At 42.2% G+C, this 17432-nt stretch overlaps 1 protein-coding gene across 3 annotated transcripts in view; it reads left to right on the forward strand.

The window, feature by feature from the left end:
• LOC138758824 (hexosaminidase D-like) overlaps nt 1–17432 on the forward strand; it is a 124085-nt gene that overhangs the window by 1086 nt on the left and 105567 nt on the right. The window contains exon 2 of one of the 3 annotated variants that reach the window (XM_069928237.1): nt 5539–5698. The exons of the other annotated variants lie outside the window; for them this stretch is intronic. The gene's annotated coding sequence lies outside the window, so the exon portion shown is untranslated. The remainder of the gene's footprint in view (nt 1–5538; nt 5699–17432) is intronic. 3 annotated transcript variants of the gene reach the window in all.

Raw genomic sequence — 17432 nt, forward strand, 5'->3', positions numbered from 1 at the left:
AAATCTTCTCTGCACTCTTTCTATTTTATTGATATATTTTCTGTAGTTATGTGACCAAAACTGCACACAATAATTCCAATTGAACTCACCAACGTCTTATACAACTTTAACATATCATCCCAACTCCTATATTCAACACTTGGATTTATGAAGGCCAATATGCCAAAAGCTCCCTTTACAACCCTATCTACCTGTGACACCACTTTCAGGGAATTATGTACAGGTACTCCCTGATTTACAACTGTAATTGGGACTGGAGGATCGGTCCTATCTCAAAATAGATTTAAGTCGGAATTTTGCCTGTGCATGGAGTTCTGAGGTCTTAAAGCAAACTTTTTAATCAAATGTTGTATTTGACAAACTATATTAGGGATACAGGGCATGTAAGAGCCAAAATGTGTGTACTTACTTTGTTAGTCGGCGGCCTGGGGTCCATAGGCTGGGTGTAGCCATCTTGATTCCTGTGTGCATGCATGAGTCTTCAATTGCCGCATGGGCAGTGGGTTTGCACATTGGAGTTCGGTTGGTGCAAACACGAGAGTTAAGCGTCCTGATGATATTGAATTTGCACCCTTAACTCTCGCACATGTGCCAAATGATCTACAATACACGAACCCACCATGAATGCGCCAACCGAAGACTCGCACATGCGCACAGGAATAAGGATGGCCAAGTCTTCGGTTGCCGCATGCATGAGTCTTCAGTTGGCGCATGTGTGGTGGGTCAACATATCAGTTGGCACATGGATAAGATGGGTGTGAAATCAATATCGTCAGGGCACTTAACACTCGTGCATGTACCATGGATCAAAATGGCCACACCCAATCTTTGGACCCCAGGATGCTGACTAACAAAGTAAGTGAGTACATTTTGACTCTTACATGCACTGTATTCCTGTTATAGTTTGTTAAGTACATCATAAATACAACATATTTTTAAAAATTTGGTTGTGTGGATGGACGTATGTCGCATAGGTCGTAAGTCGGGAAGTATCTGTATTCCCAGGTCCCTCTGTTCTGCTGCATTCCTCAGTGCTCTGCCATTTAAAGGGTATATCATACCTACCAAAATGCAACTCCTATTGCTTGTCTGCATTAAATTCCATCTGAAATTTTCAACCCAGCTGGTCCAGATCCCTCTGCAAGCTTTGAAAGCCTTCCTCGCTGTACACTACACCTCCAATCTTTGTATAATTTGCAAACTTGCCAATCCAATTTACCACATTATCATCCAGATCATTGATATAATATGACAAACAACATTGGTCCCAGCACCGATCCATGATGCACATCACTAGTCTCCAGTCTGAATCGTTCACCACTACTCTCTGGCATCTCCCATAAAGCCATGTTTAATCCATTTTACTACCTCACCACGAACATCGAGTGACTGACCTTCCTGACTAACCTCCCATGCGGCACCTTATCAAAGACCTTACAAAAGTCATTGTCCTGAGGTTCCTGAGGCAGGGCTCTATTCATTTGCTTGCAAAGCAATACATTGAGCGTCAGACAGCAACAATAATGCTGGTGAGTAATGGAGGGTCACTCAGGCTGGCGAGTAATGGAGGGTCACTCAGGCTGGCAAGTAATGGAGGGCCACTCAGGCCGGCGAGTAATGGAGGTCCGCAGGCTGGCGAGTAAAGGAAGGTCACTCAGACCGGTAAGTAATGGAGGGTCACTCAGATCAGCGAGTAATGTGGGTCACTCAGGCTGGGGAAAAGAGAAAATTCTCATTTTGAGGAAGCCATTAGAAGTCCCCATCAATATCGTTGTGCTGCCACAATTGTCATTATCAAGACATCCAAGTGCTAAGGCTGAGCAATGATTCAGACTGGAGACTAGTGATGTGCATCAGGGATCGGTGCTGGGACAAATGTTGTTTGTCATATTATATCAATGATCTGGATGATAATGTGGTAAATTGGATTGGCAAGTTTGCAAATTATACAAAGATTGGAGGTGTAGTGTACAGGAGGCTTGTTAATGAAGGGTCACTTCTACCGTCTATCCACTCAAATTGAAATTGTGATCTACCACTTCATCTGGATTGATCTCAGGGTTAGAAAGTTGAATAGGACCACGACCATGGTAAATAATCCTGGTGGAAGGGGGTGAACCTGTTGTTGAGGCCTCAGTGGATCTCTGATCTCTGTTACTATGTTTCACAAATCCCTGCAGAGAAACTGCACATCAGCGTAATGCAAATAGAACCAGTCTCTTTAGATCCCCAGCAATGCATTTGGATCTTAATCCTTCCCTATCTGTACCTGCGGGATTCTGTTATAAAGGGTGAGATAACAGGTTCGTTCCTTGAAGAAGGTTATCAAGATTAAACAAATTCAGCGTAGATTTAAGAAAGGGAACTAATGTTTAACAAATTTCCCAAAATTGGTAAGTTTGTACTGGAGAATAGTTTAGGGTAAACCACTGAACTTTATTGTCACATATATTGAAATACAATGAAAAGTGTTGTTTCGCATGCTATCCAAACAAACCAACCTACCGATGAGAAGAACAGGTACTACAAAATCAAACAAAAGTGTGGAGGTGAGTGTTACAGGGAAAATTTTCAGTTAAAATCAATGCAAAGGCAGCATAGTTTTACTTATGAGAAGTCAGTTCCATAGTCTGACAGCAGCATGGGGACCAAATGTCCTTGAATCTGTTTCCAAAGTCATGCATTTATGCCCAATGAGAAGGAGCAGGGATAAGAGAGTGTGATCAGGATAGGATAGGACCTTTAACATTGGCTGCATTCCCAAGGCAGCGGGAGGGAGAGACAGAGTCCACACAGGGATGGTTAGTTTGAGTTATGGCCTGAGCTGCCTTCACAACCCTCTGCCGCTGGAATTTCTGAAGGCCTTTAGTGAAGTTGGACAGAAGAGATTAGTGTGCAAAATTAAAGCTCATGGGAGTGAAAACCCGTGAACTGAAACAGAGTAGAAGCAAGGTGGTGCGCAGAGAGTGGGAGGTGTTCCCTAACTAATAATACAAATGATTTGGCGGGAACCAAAAGTAATATTTCTCAGTTTGCCAACTCAGAAACCTAGGTGAATTGGCAAGGAGGAGGATGCAAAAAACACATCAAGGTCATTTAGCTAAAGGCAGGTACAATAAACATGGATGCGATGGTGAGAACAAATTCAAAGGGTTCAAGAAGTAACAAGTCCTGGACATGGTTTATTAACAAATATCTATTTATATACAGGGAAATTCACAACAGGGAACACACGCACACAAACAAAGCAACTACACACAAATCATACACATTGGGCACTGGTTAATCACCAATAATCGCATCTCCCAACAAGTCGCTGATAATCACATATCCCGAGTGTAACATGAGGGATAAACAAATGATACCCGCCATCCCCTCTCTCACTAGCAGGCACAGCACAATGATTATCAAAATCTCTATTAGGTATGTGCCACAACAGCCCTTTACGGGCACACACCTTGCAATTGTGTCGCCCACAGCTCACAACTGGAGGTGGAGCATAGATTTTGTCCCAAGGGGAAAAGAGAGTGATTCAGCCACTTGCTGGATTTTTATCCTGCAGCCAGCTAAGGGGCTGTGTGACCTTGGGTGAGGATGAGGACCAATTGGAAGGTGTCTTTTCCTTTATTGACAAAGGGAAATTACTTTTAACCCTAACCTGCCTGGGAGGTGGTCAGGTAACCCTCCAGGAGAAATCTGGAAATTCCTTTGTTCTGAACAATTTCCTGACCGACTAGTTGGATAATTCTCTGGATAACATTCCACCCCTCCAAAGTTGTGTTTGGAAAAGTATCAGGTTCGGTGGGTTCACAAGCAAGTCTGGACACGTGTTACAATCAAAGGTAGCTTTATTGAACACATGGGAGACAAACAGGAAGATGTCAAAGGATACTTAATTACTAAACAACTATAGACATTCACATCGGAACCAGGTTGGATTCTGATACCAGTAGCCACCTGTCTTCTACACACTCACACATGTGTACACACTCCACAAACAGGGACTTTCAAACACACTCCCAGTTCCCTGTACCAATGAGGGTGGGGTTCTCTGCAAGGATTGATCTAAACGATGTCCATCATAGTGATCTGGTGTGGAGCGATGTCAAGGGCTTGGAAGAAATGTACTTATGCATTGATGTTTTATACAGTTCTGAGCTGGGTGTCAGGAGCTGGCGTTCGAAGGGGTTGTCGTGGTGGGGGGTGGGCAGGTTCGGGTAGGGATTTCGTCCAGAACCTGAGTGGAACTCTGCAACCATTCATTTTCTGTCAGAGGCTCCACTCGGCTGTTGTGGCGGTGGCTGAGACCTGGTGTTCAAAGGGGATTCTGGTCTTTCGGGAGGCTCGCGGCAGTGCCAGCTCCATGCCTTGTTTTGCCTTCTCGAACACTAGCTACTGCTCAGGACTCCAGAGAAATGTGGTCTTCCTGGACGGCATACAGTGGGTGCAGCAGCATGGTCATGTTGGGGATGTGTTGCTGCCAGTAGTCTAAGGCCGATGAAACTCTGGATTTCAGCCTTGGTGGACTCTGCTGTGTTTAAAATTTTATTTTGTGCAGCCTCTGGGATGCCCCTCTGGTCTGAGTGCCACTGGATTCACAGGAAGAGAACTGTCTGGCTGGGATCCTGTATTTACTCCCGATCGATTGCCCAGCCACGAGCGCGGAGCACAGAGATGTGGGAGTCCAGTGCTTGCACCACTGTCTCCTTCTGTGGGGCCCTAGATCAGAATGTCATCAACATAATTACATCTATGTTGGGTGGGGGAGGGAAATATTTTTTAGGTCACTGGCTATTACCCCATGGCAGAGGGTGGGACTACAGAGATATCCCTGGGTAGACGACAACAAGTGTATGGCGTGCCACCCCATGTGAAGATAAACTGATCCTAGGAGTTGGGGCTTAAGGGGATAGAGAAGAAGGCACTGGTGAGGTCCACCATGGCATACCAGGGTTTGTTGTCCCTGTCCACCACATCCTCAACCAGCGTGACTATGTCGGGAACAGCTATGGTGTGGAGGGGTAGCGAATTTATTTAATTTGCCACATGCCATTTTTCTTGCAGATGGGCCAGACTGGGCTATTGTAGGGGGACATGGCGGGTCTGATCACCCCCTCATTGAGAAGGGTGATCGCTTCCACAATCTCCTCATTGGTGGGTGCTGACTTCCTGGTGGGGAGGGGGGGAGGATGACAAGGAGAGTCCACTTGGCCGCCCCAATGACAACGATTGCCTGGGTGACCCCAAATATAAATTTTCCCTTGCTCGTACTGTTATGGACCTTGACTATTTTGTTCTTTAATTGAGGAGCGGCCTGAATTTACAGCTGGGGAGTTGACAGCTGTAATAGCGCTAAGCTATCACTAGGGGACTTTGACAGCTGTCAAAGGAGAGTGAGCCTGCAGCTGAACCTCTCCACCAATGAGGAGAGCTGAAGGCAGCGCTGGGCAGTTTAAAAACCCCAGCGTGCTTGTTTTGAGAGAGGTTAGTCGGTGGAGTGTGCAGGATTGACCAGTGCCCCTCCTGTTCCTTTCCAAGGAAGAGGACTTGTGTGCCAGAAGAGCACTTGTGTGCCAGAAGAGTACTTGTGAACCCTAAGGAGCGCTTTAGAGGGTCACCAGACCACTTAAAACAAGGTGTCAAAAGAAGAGGACTCGTGTGCCTAAAGTAGGCTTCGGAGGCGTGAAGTGATCAGGAGGTAATTGTGGAAATTCCTGGATAAAGGAAGCGAAGGCCGGTGTTAGCCCCATTTGAACCCCAAGGCAGTCGTGTGTTCCCCTGTCAGGTTTGACATCACATACATGGGGGCTTTTGTTTTTTGGGAATTTTGGTGATTTTTGGGGCATTTCAGCCTGGACTGTAATGGTCTGGGGGTGGGGGAGGGGGGATTTCCCACATATGTCTGTTGATGATATAGAGTTGCCATTAAAGCTGGTGTTCAGGAGTTAAGTTTATTGAGTTAATTCTATTGTTAGTTTGGTATATAAATGTGTTAAACTTAACTTATTCATTTGTGTGCCTCCTAATTGCTGCTGGGGAGTGTAACAGCCCTTTGAGCACATTCATTGCAAGAATGTACTGGGGGGAGGCTGCTCCCAGGACTGGAATGGGGCGGGGAGGCTCATCACCAATGGAGTGGTGGACAGTGACCTCTCTGGGAGAGAGGATAGAGCCCCCTAGCCCCTCTATACTAACCAGGCCCCCTTCACCACTCGGGATTCTCAGGGATAATTGGACAGCCATTGGGATAAATGACCTCAGGTCACCCAGGTGGGACAGGACCAGTGAACAGATCTGCCATGATCCTTGCCCTCCATCCTATGGGGCAGGAACTGAATTGTTCCATGCAGTGGAGGTGAGGGAGGGGGGTGCCTGGTGTGATTGTGTGCTTATGTTGGTGATTTCCTGTCACACCAATGAGATAACCTCTGCCCTGAGGGCAGCAGGGGCCGCCTTAACTGAGGAAGGAGCAGAAGGCTGTGTTGTTGGTGGGGGGGGGAGTGCGGTGGGCAGCATGGTGCAGTGGGTGATGTGGGTTTTGTGCGTCTTTTTCCTGCAGTACTCCTGCCACATGGCGAACATGCCATGTATGTAGGCACAGTCTATGCCAGCATGTGTTAGGGCATAGTACATATCCCTGCAGGACAGGGGGGATGTGTTCTCACCATACTTGCCATCACCGTGCTTTGTCTCTACGCTGAGAAGATGTGCAGGTGCCCCCATGGCGGGTGCTCCCCATTCCAAATAGTTTAGCCCTTCCAGAAGGGCAATGGCTTCCTGGACGGTTTTGCTGGTTGCCGGTCCCATCAATGACAAGACCACCTATCTGAGGTCGGGGTGGACAAATGTGCCCCACCAAGGTGTGGTTTACCATGACCTCATGGAAGTTGTGCCCAGGAGCTCAACAGTAGAGGCTAGTAATAAGGGACCATTCTCTAATGACCCTGTTGCCCTCACTGACTGTGTGCCACTGCGGTTGGTATGTCAGGTTCTACTCTAGAAGTGTGGGGAACCTGGCCCGCACCACAGTTACCACCTTCATCAATCCCTTCAGGCAGCACCCACAGGAAGTGTTTGACTGTTTGCTACACAGACTGGCCAGAGTGCTGGGAGAGGCAAATATGGCTCCCCCGTCCCATAGCCAGAGAGGCCATGCAGCTAAATAATCAGCTGACCACTGGCAGTATCTGTCCGCCAGCCCAGCCAACTCGTTGGCGGAGTATTTTGAGTCTCTACGACCTTGTATCAACTCCTTATCTGTCCATTCGGATGCTCTCCATTCTCGGGCGATCTCCCCATTGTTGAAGGCTGACAGGAGGGTCCCCGTGGCAGGTCTGGGCCTGCCTAGTTACTGGCTGGGCTTTTAAGGTCTCTGGAATGTGGAGGTGGGGGTGGGGGGGTGGTGGCACATAATCGGACTCAGCCTCCTGAAAGTCATCATTGTCCAGCCACACATCCCCACCTCCCGATCATGTGTCATCCTCCTCCCCGCACACGATGGTGGTTCTGATTTTTACAGGATCAACCTGCCAGCTGACAGGCTTCCTGAAGCTACCATGCTTTGACGAGCTGGCAGGCAACTTCAGTGCACCTAACCTCCAAGCTGCTGATACGCCCACTGGCAGGGTCCAATGCCTCCTGCAGGGACTCAATCTGTTCATCTTTCTGGGTGTCCTGATTAATGGGCCGGAGTCCAACCTTGATTGGCAGGTGTTGCAACTTCTGAATAAGTTTTAGACAGGGAGGTCATGTGACCCTCCGCAATCCACAGTGTTCCAGACAGTCTGGGAGGTCACGTGTTCCTCCACAATCCACAAATAACAACCACGTTACTCTATCCACAAACTAATACAAACTCAGGACATTTTATAAAATTACATACACAACTATTATGAGACTGATGTTGCCCAGTGTTTTACAATGGCCCACCAACTTCCCACTGCCCCAAAAGGCCACCAGCTTCCCTATGGAATGACGTGTTCAAGGAAATGGTCCCAGGTTCGTTTGATTTTGTTCACTGATTCTCATATGTGGTGGGTCAAGTGAGTGATACTCCCCGATTGATCCAGAATGCATGTACAGCCCCCTTCACCAACAACAGTTACCACCCTCTGCTGCAGTAGGTAGACCAGGACAATCCGATTCCTCTTTATGCTGAAGTGGCCCAGTCGACTCATTGGTTAGCATTTCCATCATGGTAACCGATTGTCTGGGTGCTCCCCCAGATTATCGAGATGCATGGTGGCATAGGTAGGCCTAGCAGCCACATATCTGGTGCGTACTGTTTAGTGCTCAGAGAGCACCCACCTTTGCTGAACCATCAGCTATGGGCGCTCTCGCCTGGATACTGTTTCTGTTTGCACTCACTGAATCCCACCGATAGGTTGGACCAGTGCAGTCTGTACCATCTGCACAAACATTCCTTAACCCTGCTCACCAGTTGGGGAGTCATTCTGAGAGTCAGGACATTCTATTGGCCAAATTATGTGCAGGAAAATTCCTGCCCATGAAAAACCCATCCCACTGAGGGTGACTGGATGCAAGGTTGTTAATCGTGTGGGGCGAAGTTGGTTGGGGACCATATCCTCCCTCAAAACCAGCGGAGCTGGACAGTTACCCCCAACAGTCTTTTTCTTGAGTGTTGGGAGGTGTTCATTCCACGTGCTGCAAACTCCCCCTTTCTCACCATGTGTCAGGGTTGCCTGGGATCATGGTGTTTTCGACACCAGTGTCCACAAGTGCCAGCCACGGTTAGACATTACCCTTTCTCCAGTGGGATACAGGGTGTCAGGTCTCACAGCTGGGAAAGAGCCACCGAAAAAATCTGCTGGGAGACCTGGTCCCAATCCTATGGCAGCAGAGCAGAAGGTCACCATTGATCCACCATGTCTTCCTGCAGGGCTTTGATCTCTGAATGTAGGGATAACACACAATTATCTTTCTTTCCATGCAAGTGAATTTGCAACAGGGAATGCACTCAGACACACAGACAAAGCAACTACACACACATCATTCACATCAGACACTGGTTAATCTCCAATAATCAAAAATCCTGACAAATTGCTGATCATCGCAACTTCCGAGTGTAACACGAGCACAAAGGTCCAACAAACAATACCCACCACCCCTCTCTCACTAGCAGGCAGAGCACACTCATTAACGTAAAGGTGTCATGTATTTGACTACTCATGGAGTTCATTGTTGAATACATTCCCCGCAGCACACAGTGAACGAATAAGTACGGCATCGCGATCTGCATAATTACATCATATGCACATACATAACACTCTTCCCCCCCCACAAAAAAAACTTAGTGAAAATAACATCTGGGCAGCACTTACTAACCTGCGTGGTGCCCCTATACAGATGATAATTACACTATCATGTAAGTATGAAATGATAAACCACCAAGTCACTACATAGTTTTTCAGTCGTTCTGGAAGACGTTTCTCCCTCTTTGATCATCTCAAAGAGGTAGAATCTGTTGAACTCTTTTCCTTTTTGGATAGTACCTTGGACAGTGGGAAGGATTGTGAAGTGTGCTTTTGGTAAACCCTGTCCAGACATTGCCTAGGACTGTGTCGTTGAACTAAATGTAATGTAGGACTGCTCTGTTGAGTTGTAGGACTGTTTGGGTAAGGACTGCTTGGTTGAGATGGGGCCTCATTTCTCATGATATTTCTGGAATGTTGATAGCGGAATGAGCCCAGGACATGTGCCCCTCGGATCATCCACTGCTCTCAATTGGTCAATGTGCCGCTTCCATATTTTAGTTCACACCAGTTTAGAATTGTGGTGAACTGTCATACACTTAATAATCTGGCTCTGCCCCACTCTGTGACTGTACCCATGGCTCCTCCCTCTTACCCTGTATAAAGGCTCCAACACCATAACCCCTCCCCAGAAAGACTGGGTCACAGCACATGATGACCAAGTTTATTGTAAATAAAAGCCTATTGTTCTGTAACTCCAGTGTTATGAGCCCAGAGGACCCCAAAACCCAGCAGCAATGGAAATTGACCAAAACAAATGGTTACTTAAACAAAAGTTGCTTTTAATTATCTTTAAACAAGGATCAAACTTTAACTTATTATTATTAACTTAATATAACTTTACCCCATTCTAATTCTAGGCGGATGTGTATGTAATGTGTACATGTTCAGGAAAATTCTTTGATTCACAGTCCAATCTCACTTCTCACTCCTCCAAGTTCCCCAGTATCAGGCAATTCTTATACTGTGCACAGAATTTTCACCAGGCTCTGGTGCTTAAAGGTATATGGTTATTGCTCGGGAAGGTTCTTGTTGGTTTCAGAGAGAGATCTGTTGCTTGTTGGACACCCACAGACTGATTTCCTCCAATCAGTCACTTCATTGTCTTGCTGAAGAAACTTGCCCCATCATGGGTTTCCAAATGATAACCTCTTCTTCCAGGTCAGGATGGACTACAAGGGTTTTCAACTGGCTGAACTCAGACTCGCAAACCGTCTTCAAAATGGGGTTTTAGCAAGCCTCTCTCTGTTTGCAAAACCACATGACCCCTCTTAGAAAAGCAAATTGCAACCAGACAGATTGCCAGCACTGGAATCAGTTTTTGTCTGGGGATCTGTTGCTTTAAAGACAGTAGTCCATTTACTCCATAGCATCAGTCCAATTAATATCCACTTGTGAAGTCTCCATAGGCATTCTTCAAAGTTTTTGTAAAGTCACTGTGGACATGAAGTCTCTACTTATGCATAGCTCTTACATTTTATATGAGATCTCTTTTGTAAATGTTGCTATCTGTTTATGAAATGACGTACATACCAAACCCCTCACAATCTATTTCTTTTAAATACATATTAATATATAATATAAAATATAACCCCATAACTCCAGTCTTTCAAGTTATTGAAAGTGCATCAATTTTATTTACAATATTTTTTTCCAACAATGGAACAACCTTGAAGTCTGATGAGCTGGAGATTGACCCACAATCGCCAGAAGCCACAGACTGTTTTGAACTCTGGCTACACTGCTTTGAGGTCTTTCTATAGAACTCCTCTGGAATCATGGGCACAGAGGCAAACAAACTGCATCTCCTCTTCTCCCGGGTCAGTCATCGAGTGTCCCTGATGATCAGGGACGCTTCAATATGCACGGAGGAAATGAAGATACTTAAGGACCAGAACAGGGAGAAAGTCAATGAGGTATATGCCAGGCACATGCAGGCCACCTGCAGTCACCGGGTGAATCAAATGACGAGTTCCTCTGAGCCTTGCAGGGACTCACACGAGTGAGCAACTTCCAGCCAGTATCGACCATCCAAAACAAGGAGGACATGATTTGGAACGCCTATGTCACAGGCATCAGGTCAGACTACGTGCACCAGAGGCTACTCAAGCAGAGTAAGTTGGACTTAAAAGGAGTGATTGACCTTGTGAAATCGCTGGAGATCTCCCTCTGTAACAAGGAAGTTTACTCAGTGAATGGCGTAAGGTCCATACGGTCCGCCATCTCAGGATGCGGATTTACAGCCCAGCAGTCTGCTTCCGTGTTCGATGAGCGAGACCACCACAGCTGGGGCTTCCCAGGAGCACCCAAAGTGCTACTTTTGTGGCCAACCATAGCACCCTCGAAAACGCTGCCCGGTGAAAGATGCTACATGTTTGATGTGCAGAGAGAAGGGATACGACACGAAGATATGTTGATCGCAGCCATATCCAGTCCAAGCACCACTGCTTGCGCAGCATGGGAGCTGCCATCTTGGCTGCTGTCACCTTCCGGGGATAACCACGCCGCGACATGAGGTCCACCATCTTGGATGCTTCCAACTTCCAAGGATAACCACACCACTTCATGGGCATCGCTGTTATGCTCCCAGACTACGAGTCAGCATGAGCCAGATTGCGAACTGACACAAGCCTTTGTGGTGGTGGACCAAAACAGTCCACATCAACTCTCCCAGTTTTTTAAAAAAATTTTTATTTTTCACACCATAAACCACATTGACCAAGATACATACATTTTCCTTTTCAAATATATGCAGTGTCATTTTCTCCCCCCCTCCCTCCTCCCATCCCACCCTCCCTACCTCCCCCCCCCATCCATTTAAAGTACAAAATCTAAGATACATTAAACCAGTCAAACAATGTTGTCATTCAATAAAAATAAACAAGAAATTCCACTGAGTCAATTCTTTTCATTTCCTTGTCCTTTCGTTAATTTAGGTAGTGAATGTCCCCGGTAGGTTTTCTCTATTGTGTTTCATGTAAGGTTCCCATATTTGTTCAAATATTTCAATATTATTTCTTAAACTATATGTTATTTTTTCTAATGGAATACATTTATTCATTTCTATATACCATTGTTGTATTTTCAAATTATCTTCCAATTTCCAGGTTGACATAATACATTTTTTTGCTATGGCTAGAGCTATCTTAACAAATCTTTTTTGTGCACCATCCAAATCAATTCCAAATTCTTTGTTTTTTATGTTACTTAGGTGGAAGATCTCTGGATTTTTTGGTATATTGTTTTCTGTAATTTTATTTAATGTCTGGTTTAGATCTTCCCAAAATTTTTCTACTTTCTTACATGTTCAGATTGCATGAATTGTTGTTCCCATTTCTTTTTTACATCGAAAACATCTGTCAGATACTGTTGGGTCCCATTTATTTAACTTTTGAGGTGTAAACTGTGTATCCAGTTATATTATATCAAACGTAACCTCGTATTTATTGTATTTCTCATCGTTCCAGAACATAACTTCTCCCATGTTTCCTTTTTTATCTTTATATTTAAATCTTGTTCCCATTTTTGTTTAGTTTTACCATTTGTTTCCTCATTCTCCTTTTCTTGCAGTTTAATATACATATTTGTTATAAATCTTTTGATTATCATTGTATCTGTAATCACATATTCAAAGTTACTTCCCTCTGATAACCTCAGACTGCTTTCTAATTTGTCCTTCAAGTAGGATCTCAATTGGTAATATGCCAGCACTGTATCTTGAGTTATATTGTATTTATCTTTCATTTGTTCAAAGGATAATAATCTATTTGCTGAAAGACAATTTTCTATTCTTTTGATCCCTTTTTTCTCCCATTCTCTAAAGGAAAGGTTATCTATTGCAAAAGGGAGTAACTGATTTTGCATCAATATTAGTTTTGGTAATTGGTAATTTGTTTTATTCCTTTCTACATGAATCTTCTTCCAAATATTGAGTAGATGATGTAATACTGGAGAACTCCTACGTTGTACCAATTTTTCATCCCATTTATATATGTGTTCGGGTATCTTTTCCCCTATTTTATCTAGTTCTAATCTAGTCCAATCTGGCTTTTCCTTTGTTTGGTAAAAATCTGATAGGTATCTTAATTGTGCGGCTCTATAATAATTTTTAAAGTTTGGCAGTTGTAAGCCTCCTTGTTTATACCATTCTGTTAATTTATCTAGTGCTATCCTCGGTTTCCCCCCTTTCCATAAAAATTTCCTTATTATTTTCTTTAACTCCTTGAAGAATTTCTCTGTCAAGTGTATTGGCAATGCCTGGAATAGGTATAATATCCTTGGAAAAATGTTCATTTTAATACAGTTTATCCTTCCTATTAGTGTTAGTGGTAAATCTTTCCAATGCTCTAAATCGTCCTGTAATTTTTTCATTAGTGGATAATAATTGAGTTTATATAGATGGCCGAGATTTTTATTTATTTGTATACCTAGGTATCTCATTGCTTGCATTTGCCATCTGAATGGTGATTCCTTCTTAAATTTTGAGAAATCTGCATTGCTTCACTTTTATTTACGTTAATCTTGTAACCTGACACTTCTCCATATTCCTTCAATTTCTTATATAATTCTTTTATTGATAGTTCTGGTTCTGTTAAGTATACTATAACATCATCCGCAAATAAACTGATTTTATATTCCTTGTCTTTTATTTTTATCCCTTTTATATTATTTTCTGTTCTTATCAATTCTGCTAGTGGTTCTATAGCTAATGCAAACAATAAGGGTGATTGTGGGCATCCCTGCCGTGTTGACCTGCTTAAGTTAAATTGCTTTGATATATATCCATTTACTGTCACTTTCGCCAATGGCCCCTTATATAATGCTTTAATCCAATTAATATACTTCTCTGGTAAACTGAATTTTTGCAATACTTTGAATAAATAATTCCATTCTACTCTGTCAAAGGCCTTCTCTGCATCTAAAGCAACTGCTACTGTTGGCGCTTTACTCCCTTCTACTGCATGAATTAAGTTAATAAATTTACAAATATTGTCTGTTGTGCGTCTTTTTTTAATAAATCCAGTTTGGTCTAGATTTACCATTTTAGGTACATACTCTGCTAATCTGTTTGCTAATGGTTTAGCTATTATCTTATAATCTATGTTAAGTAATGATATTGGTCTATATGACGCTGGTGCATGTGGATCTTTCCCTTGCTTTAGTATTACTGTAATTATTGCTGTTTTACATGAATCTGGTAAGCTTTGTGTTTTATCAATCTGGTTGATTACTTCCAGGAGGGGAGGAATTAATAAATCTTTAAATGTTTTATAGAATTCTATTGGGAATCCATCCTCTCCTGGTGTTTTATTATTTGGTAATTTTTTAATTATATCTTGTATTTCTACTATTTCATATGGTTCTATTAATTTATTTTGTTCCTCTATTTGTAATTTTGGTAGTTCAATTTTAGTTAAAAATTCATCTATTTTGCCTTCTTTCCCTTCGTTTTTAGTTTGGTATAATTGTTCATAGAATTCTCTAAAGTTTTCATTGATCTCCGTTGGATTATATGTGATTTGTTTGTCTTTTTTCCTTGATGCCAATACCATTTTCTTAGCTTGTTCTGTCTTAAGCTGCCATGCTAGAATTTTGTGCGTTTTTTCACCTAGTTCATAATATTTCTGTTTTGTCTTCATTATGTTCTTCTCCACCTTATATGTTTGTAGTGTTTCATATTTTATTTTTTTATCTGCCAATTCTCTTCTTTTAGTTGTATCTTCCTTCATTGCTAATTGTTTTTCTATATTTACTATTTCCCTTTCCAACTGCTCTGTTTCCTGATTATAGTCCTTCTTCATCTTGGTTACGTAACTTATTATTTGCCCTCTAATGAACGCTTTCATTGCATCCCATAGTATAATCTTATCTTTCACTGATTCGGTATTTATTTCAAAATACATTTTAATTTGTCTTTCAATGAATTCTCTAAAATCCTGCCTTTTAAGTAGCATGGAGTTTAATCTCCATCTGTACATTCTTGGAGGGATGTCCTCTAACTCTATTGTCAATATCAAGGGTGAATGGTCCGATAATATTCTAGCTTTATATTCTGTTTTTCTTACTCTATCTTGCATACGACTTGATAACAAAAATAGGTCTATTCTTCAGTATGTTTTATGTCTACCCGAATACTATGAATATTCCTTTTCCTTTGGGTGTTGTTTCCTCCATATATCCAAAAGTTGCATTTCTTCCATCGATTTAATTATAAATTTGGTTACTTTGTTCTTTCTGTTAATTTTTTTCCCAGTTTTGTCCATATTTGAATCCAAATTCAGGTTGAAATCCCCTCCTATTAATATGTTCCCTTGCGTATCTGCTATCTTCAAAAAAATATCTTACATAAACTTTTGATCTTCTTCGTTAGGTGAATATACATTGAGTAGATTCCAAAATTCCGAATATATCTGACATTTTATCATTACGTATCTCCCTGCTGGATCTATTATTTCCTCTTCTATTTTAATTGGCACATTTTTACTAATTAATATAGCTACTCCTCTTGCTTTTGAATTATACGACGCTGCTGTTACATGTCCTACCCAATCTCTCTTTAATTTCTTGTGCTCCAATTCAGTTAAATGTGTTTCTTGCACAAATGCTATATCAATTTTTTCTTTTTTCAGTAAATTTAGCAGTTTCTTCCTTTTAATTTGGTTATGTATACTGTTAATATTTAAAGTCATATAGTTCAGCGTAGCCATTTCATACTTTGTTTATCTTCCCTTTCCATTTCTCCATCATCACCTTTCCTTCTTATCCATTTCTGCTTTCTTGTTTTGAACACTTTATAAGACAACATTTCTAAAATATCAAACATTTTCCTTATTCTCCTATTTAAAACTTCTTTAACCCCATTCTCCCCTCCCCCTCCTGAGTTGCCCTTTATCCCTTGTCGGGCAACCACATCTCCCCTCTCCATTTGGATTTGCGAATTCACTCGCAAACGTCAACTGATTTTGCAGTGACTGTAACTCCTCCCCACCCAGCCCCCTTCGGAAAAGATTTCAATTTTCATATGTAACAAAGGTCACTCTTTTAATTCCCTCCTTATTCCCTCTATTCCATTTCCCTCCCTTATTAATTCTTGTCTATACTCTATATATTTTCCTCTAAATACGGATACATTCATGTATACACACTATATATACACACATATACCCCTATACACACATGCATATAGTTCGTGGTCATTTTTACTCTCATTACATGTCTTCATCTCTCTGCTTGTTTTGTAGTTGTTCTGCAAATTTTCTTTCTTCCTCTGGATCCGAGAATAGTCTGTTTTGTTGCCCTGGAATAACTATTTTAAGTACCGCTGGGTACTTTAACATAAATTTATATCCTTTTTTCCATAAGATCGTTTTTGCTGTATTGAACTCCTTCCTCTTCAGGAGTTCAAAACTTATGTCTGGATAGAAAAAATTTTTTTGACCTTTATATTCCAGTGGCTTTTTGTCTTCTCTTATTTTCTTCATTGCTTTCTCCAATATATTTTCTCTTGTTGTATATCTTAAGAATTTTACTAAAATGGATCTTGGTTTTTGCTGCGGTTGTGGTTTCGGAGCTAAAGTTCTATGTGCTCTCTCTATTTCCATTTCTTCCTGTAATTCTGGTCTTCCTAGGACCCTAGGGATCCAATCTTTTATAAATTCTCTCATATTCTTGCCTTCTTCATCTTCCTTAAGGCCTACTATCTTTATATTATTTCTTCTATTATAGTTTTCCACTATATCTATCTTCTGAGCTAACAGCTCATGTGCCTCTTTAACTTTTTTATTAGATTCTTCTAATTTCTCTTTTAAGTCCTCTACTTCCATTTCTACAATTATTTCTCGTTCTTCCATATTTTCCACTCTTTTTCCTATCTCTGACATGTCCATTTCTATTTTATTCATTTTTTCTTCTGCATTCTTAATTCTTCTTTTTATCTCATTAAATTCTTGTAATTTCCATTCTTTCACTGATTCCATATATTCTTTAAAAAAAGATATATCCATTGTCTTGCCTTTCTCTTCTTCTTCCATTTCTTTCTGTTCTTCTTCTTCTTCTTCCTCTGGGTTGACCATCTGTTGTTTCCTTGTTTTCTTTTTACCCTCTTCTTTCTTGTTGTCGTTATTGTCTGTGTTCTGCACCTGCTGCTGTGTTGCAGGTGTC

This window comes from Narcine bancroftii, chromosome 3 (assembly GCF_036971445.1).
Source record: "Narcine bancroftii isolate sNarBan1 chromosome 3, sNarBan1.hap1, whole genome shotgun sequence".
Classification (NCBI taxonomy): domain Eukaryota; kingdom Metazoa; phylum Chordata; class Chondrichthyes; order Torpediniformes; family Narcinidae; genus Narcine; species Narcine bancroftii.